The sequence below is a fragment of the Schistocerca piceifrons genome, chromosome 3 (assembly GCF_021461385.2).
Source record: "Schistocerca piceifrons isolate TAMUIC-IGC-003096 chromosome 3, iqSchPice1.1, whole genome shotgun sequence".
Classification (NCBI taxonomy): Eukaryota; Metazoa; Arthropoda; class Insecta; order Orthoptera; family Acrididae; genus Schistocerca; species Schistocerca piceifrons.
The window spans coordinates 696,784,790-696,791,378 of NC_060140.1; positions in this window are offsets into that span (position 1 = coordinate 696,784,790).

The following is a 6,589-nucleotide window of genomic DNA, read 5'->3' on the forward strand; positions in this document are numbered from 1 at the left end:
GAATAACCACCTTTTTCAGGGCGGGCCGCTGCAAGACACGCAGGAAGAGGGCCAATGAGGTTCTGGAAGGTACTGTCAGGGATGTGGCGCTATGCCGACTCCACTGCCGTGCTCAGCTGCGCTTGGTTCCTCGGTTCAGGATCCATCACGATAGATGGGGTCCCACAGATTCTCGACCGAGTTTTAATCCGGGGAGTCTGGCGACCAGGGAGTACGGTAAACAGATTCTGGTGCTCTTCGAACCATGCACATGCACTACAAGCTGCGTGACACGTTGCATTGTCCTTCTGGTAGATGCTATCATGTCGAGGAAATACAAACTGCATTAAGGGGTGGTCGTGGTCCCTAAGGATAGATGCATATTCGTGTTGACCCATTGTGCCTTCCAGAATAACGAGGTCACCCAGGGAATGTCACGAAAACATTAGCCACATTGTAACATTCCACGTTACGGCTTGGACGACTGTCGCAGAGTGTTTGTTTTATATCCCAGAAAATCGGTCCACATATGGATCCCTACGGACGACCTCTGGTTACCCTCTTTATAACCTTTTGGCGACCAATCTTCCATTCTATTATCCTGTTTTTACAATAGTCTCTAACGCTGTTGTATGAAGCCATCTCTGTAAGTCTTGAAACAGTGCTGTCCAGTGATGTTGTTGAAAACACCAGTTATGTCAATTAGGATTGCTGCTATGTATTTGTCATGTATTATCTGCGTTGGCTGTCCTGAGTGTGGTTATCATCAGAAAGTAATTTATTGAAGAGATACTGTATTGTGCAACTCCAGCATCTTGTGGTTGTACCATCTGGTTTCTTCAGTACTGATAGTATCTGCAGTTTAAAAACCTCCACCCCCCCCCCCCCTTCAAACACACACACACAAATGTTGTTCTGTAACTTTGTCCTAACATATGTGTACCAGTGGTCTTTCTAGTCTTTCGTAGTTCGCCTTTGTATCGTGTTTTAGCATCGCGATAATGCTGGAGTCTAATTTCTCTTTCCTGTGCTGTCATTTATTTTTAGTAATATAGTCGTTTATAACGAATCTCTTTTCTTTGTCTTCTTAATAGTGCTTACCATGTTGTCCTTTGCTTGGGTGCCTCGCGAACTGCAGGTATTGTTGTAGCTTGTGTTCTCAGTAAGAGGACGTGAGCTCTGTAATCTACGTATGCTTCCTTGGGTGACACACAGAGGAAACTCTTCAATCACGTGCCTTCTTAGTTTTTACCAGTTTGCTTTGCTTAGCAACAATCTTGGGTGCTGTGATGTGACTGTGTCTGAGTTCATTTTAGTATACATAATTATAGCATTATGATCACTGGATAGCCGGCCGTTATGGCCGAGCGGTTCTAGGCGCTTCAGTCCGGAATCGCTCTGCTGCTACGGTCGCAGGTTAGAATCCTGCCTCGGGCATGGATGTGTGTGATGTCCTTAGGTTGGTTAGGTTTAAGTAGTTCTAAGTCTAGGGGACTGATGACCTCAGATGTTAAGTCTCACAGTGCTCAGAGCCATTTGAACCATTTAGAGAAATGTGTATGTTGCTGACTACTCCACTGTTTCCTCGGTAAGTTGGCAGTTGGGCTGGTTTATTTAAAACTAAAAGTTTATATTCATTTATAGCGTCGACTATTATTTTTTCTCTGGCGTCGGTTCCGTCAGAGTGTTGACGCAGCATTTATGTCTGTTAACATAAGTAGAAATGGGTCAAATGGCTCTGAGCACTATGGCACTTAACATCTGAGGTCATTAGTCCCCTAGTCTTAGAACTACTTAAACCTAACTAACCTAAGGACACCACACACATCCATACCCGAGGCAGGATTCGAACTGCGACAGTAGCAGTCGAGCGGTTCCGGACTGAAGCGCCTAGAACCGCTCGGCCACCTTGGCCGGCTTAATATAAGTAGTCGTCTGTCATTTGCAAAACAAGCAACTTTCTCTTTACTTCAGCAAAAGGCACTTTATCATATGAGTATTGGGCGTAGATCGATGAAATGATCCATGTTTCCCTGCCTGCAGTTATTTCGACTGTAACCGTAAGCTGTGGGCATAGTCGCGTTATTTGCGTTACTGTAGAGTTGGTGTTTACAACAAAGATTGCAGCCATGGCCTAGTTTGCGCCTATATGTACTGCCTCGGAAGGCCTGGAATACTTCTACCTGGTATTTACGGTTCTGGTAGACACAATATGTCCACTCATACTGCCAAGTTCTGAGTCCATGGCCGTGCTTCTCATGCAGTTTAATTGCAAGACTTCCACTATGGGGATATAATAAAAACAAAGCGCTTTGGCGCACTGTGGGTGCGATCGAGGTACACGCATCCATGCGCCCTTACTAGGTCCTTGTAGACATTGTCAAGGTTAAGGCCTTCATTTCTTCGCCCACATGATTTGCGTAAAAGAATCAAAAGTTCGCGTTTATCTGTTGGTATGTTTTTTGTTCGTAGAATCATTCTGTTTGTTTGTTCAGTGGTGGGGTAGTATACAACGTCGCTCAGTGGGCAATTCAGTCTTGTTACTAGTCATTTTGCAGTCTGAAAAACTCCTTTCTTTTCCAGTCGACTTAGGCGTAAGTTCTCTTCGACGTCATCGTAGTGTATTTTGTTTCTTACTTAATAGCTTTGCAACTCTGTCTAATGTACTTGATCGTGGTGTTTATCTCTCGATGTAGTTTCCTCTTTTGGGCGATGTGGTGTCCCGCCAGTTGAAGATTGTTTTGACTTTTCATTGTGAGCATTTGTGTGTTCATGTTGTTTTTAGTATGCATATGGTGTTTGGTCACTTTTTGTTGTTTGAAGTTGTCTGTTTGGGTTTGTTTCACATTGATAATTGTTTCTTGTGGGTAAGTTGTGTTTTCGCGCATATTCCCACCGTAGATGAAACGTACGGTTCACATTTTGACGTGTCATGTTCATACGTTCTGTGATTGTTATTTCATTATACGGTAACCTCAAACCTATCCTCTGGTGAGGCAAGAATTAATTTACGTTTAGGTTGTTTCGGTTTCTCCAGATGTACTGGTGTTTCGTCTGTGTAATGATCCTGTTCTGGACGGCCTTGACTGTGGTTCGGATGTCTGTCGTCATAATATTTATGAATCTCTATTGAGTGTGCTGTTTTTAAAGGCTTCCTTACTGAGGAAATCCTCTTCTAGATGGCTGCATGCTGAGGAGTAACTCGCAGGAATGGGAACCATTTTGCGCGTCTGAGGGCGGGTCAGGAGCGGCGAGGGCGCACGCGCCGCCGAGGCCGCCGCCGCCCCCGGATGCTGCGCTGGACCGCGGCGCCACCCCCGTCAGCGAATCCGCCGCGACGCCGGCGCCAGCCAATCACGAGCGACAGTGGCGGCGCCCGGCCCTGCCCTGCGCTGCCGGCCAGATCCCGGCAGAGAGGGACGGCGCCGTGCTGCAGTCCTGCAAACTACAGTCCTCCATGTCGATAAAGGCCAACTTATGGACCTTTGCTTTCTTCTAAAATCTAATGCAACTGACGCTAGTTGGCCTTCAACAAAGAGGTGACAAAAGTATGGGATAGCGACATACACGTATACAGACGACAGTAGTATCGCGTACGCAAGGTATAAAAGTGCTGAGTGCTATTGACAAAGGATTTCAGATCGATTCCGTATTTCTGGATTTCCGGAAGGCTTTTGACACTGTACCACACAAGCAGCTCGTAGTGAAATTGCGTGCTTATGGAATATCGTCTCAGTTATGTGACTGGACTTGTGATTTCCTGTTAGAGAGGTCACAGTTCGTAGTAATTGACGGAAAGTCATCGAGGAAAACAGAAGTGATTTCTGGCCTTCCCCAAGGTAGTGTTATAGGCCCTTTGCTGTTCCTTATCTATATAAACGATTTTGGAGACAATCTGAGCAGCCGTCTTCGGTTGCTTGCAGATGACGCTGTCGTTTATCGACAAATAAAGTCATCAGAAGGTCAAAACAAACTGCAAAACGATTTAGAAGAAATATCGGAATGGTGCGAAAAGTGGCAGTTACCCTTAACTAACGAAAAGTGTGAGGTCATCCACATGAGTGCTAAAAGGTTAAACTTCAGTTACACGATAAATCAGACTAATCGAAAAGCCGTAAAGTCAACTAAATACCTAGGTATTACAATTACGAACAACTTAAATTGGAAGGAATACATAGAAAATGTTGTGGCGAAGGCTAACCAAAGACTGCGTTTAATTGGCAGGACACTTACAAAAATGTAACAGACCTACCAAGGAGACTCCCTACATTAGGCTTGTCCGTCATCTTTTAGAATACTGCTGCGCGGTGTGAGATCCTTACCAGATAGGACTGACGGAGTACATCGAAAAAGTTCAAAGAAAGGCAGCACGTTTTGTATTATCACGAAATATGGGAGAGAGTGTCACAGAAATGATACAAGATTTGGGCTGGACATCATTTTTAAAAAAGGCGTTTTTCCTTGCGACGGAATATTTTCACGAAATTGCAATCACCAACTTTTTCCTCCGAATGCGAAAATATTTTGTTGACACCGACCTACATAGGGAGGAACCATCACCACGATAAAATAAGGGAAATCAGAGCTTGTACAGAAAGATATAGGTGTTCATTCTTTCCGCGCGCTATACGAGATTGGAATAATAGAGAATTGTGAAGGTGGTTCGGTGAACCCTCTGCCAGGCACTTGAATGTGATTCTCAGAGCATCCATCTAGATGTAGAAAAGGGCAACGAATTGCCGGAGCTGCCGTTCGTACTCGGATAACTCCTGAGAAAAGGTTTCCGTCGTGATTACGGCCGCGCGACGGGAATTAACAGACTTTGAATGCGGAATGGTAATTGGAGCTGGAAGCATGGTACGTTTGTAACCTCCCCGCAAAATTTTAAAATTGAAATTAAGAATAAAGAATGTGATTCTAATTTAGTGTAACCTCCCCGCAAAATTTTAAAATTGAAATTAAAAATAATTATTATGGATAGCGATTCTAATTTTTGTGTGACCTCAGAACAAAATTGGTTCCATTTAACGTACCCACAAAATTCTTTTCTCATTTAATGTAATCACGAAACAGAAAAATTCTTAAACCTCATAATAAAAAATAAATTCACTAACCTGGTAAAATTTGGACGACAGCAGTGCTGCGTCGTGGCCCTGTAAGATCATTCTGAATAAAAAGCAAAAATTCTTACCTCAATAAAAACGGCGAATATATCTGCTCTTACTTAACATTTTTTTGGCACAACTCCATGCAATGCTGGCCCCTATACATTTGTGATTTGTGAAAGGAAGCAACTGATTTTTAAAATTGAAATGAATGCTTTTAAAAAATTACTTTATATTGCAAAAATTATTATTAGGACATTTTCTTAAAACATTTGGATGACAGTTCAGATACATTACTAGATATACGCGACGCTGCTTCTTTACCTTATACAATAATACTTCATCTCCAGATTCCTGAGCAGAGCAGACTACAGACAAGCGCAGACCACCTCAGACAAGCGACTAGCAACAACTAACTGCTACAGTTACACAGTTCGCACTGCATTCAACACTGCTCTCTGGTCAGCGATTCTAATACCGCGGACAGTGCATACCTCTTACACGTTCGATTTCGGAAATCGTTAGGAAATTCAGCATTCCGAGCTCCACAGCGTCAAGTGTGTGCCGAGAATACCAAATTTCAGGCATTATCTCTCACCATAGGCAATGCAGTGGCCGACGACCTTTACTTAACGACCCAGAGCAGCGGCATTTACGGAGTGTTGTCAGTACTAACAGACAAGCAACGGCACGGGAAATAACCGCAGAAATCAGAGTGGGACGTACGACGAACGTATCTGTTAGGACAGTGCGGCGAATTCGCTTTAGTGGGCTATGTCAGCAGTCGAAAGACGCAAGTGCCTTTTATAACAGCACGACATCGCCTGCAGCGTCTCTCCTGGGCTCTTGATCATATCGGTTGGACCCTAGACGCCAGGAAAGCTGAGGCCTGGTCAGATGACTTCCGATTTTAGTTTGTAAGAGCTGAAGGTAGGGATATAGTGTGGCGCAGACCCCACGAAACCATGGATCCAGGTTGACAACAAGGAACTGTGCATGTTGGTGATGGCTCCATAGCCGGCCGCTGTGGCTGAGCGGTTCTAGGCGCTTCAGTCTGGAACCGCGCGACCGCTACGGTCGCAGGTTCGAATCCTGCCTCGGGCATGGATGTGTATGATATCCTTAGGTTAGTTAGGTTTAAGTAGTTCTAAGTTCTAGGGTATTGATGACCTCAGATGTTAAGTCCCATAGTGCTCAGAGCCATTTGAACTGAACCGTGTAATATTCCAGTCCCTGCACTAAGCACCGATCCTTTGCGTGTCTTCCCGAATTTTTTACGTTTCCTCTTTCCTACATATGATAGTATTATCAGCAGACGGCCTCGTGAAGCTTCGAACGTTATGTAAATATAACCAGGGTACATCCCAAGGGAAATTTTTATGGCCGTCACTATTCACGCTGTGAATGAATGACCAGTCAGGAAGCATACGTATTCACATCCAGAGATATGTAAACAGACAGAATACGGCGCTGCAGTCGACAACGCAAACATAAGACAATAAGTG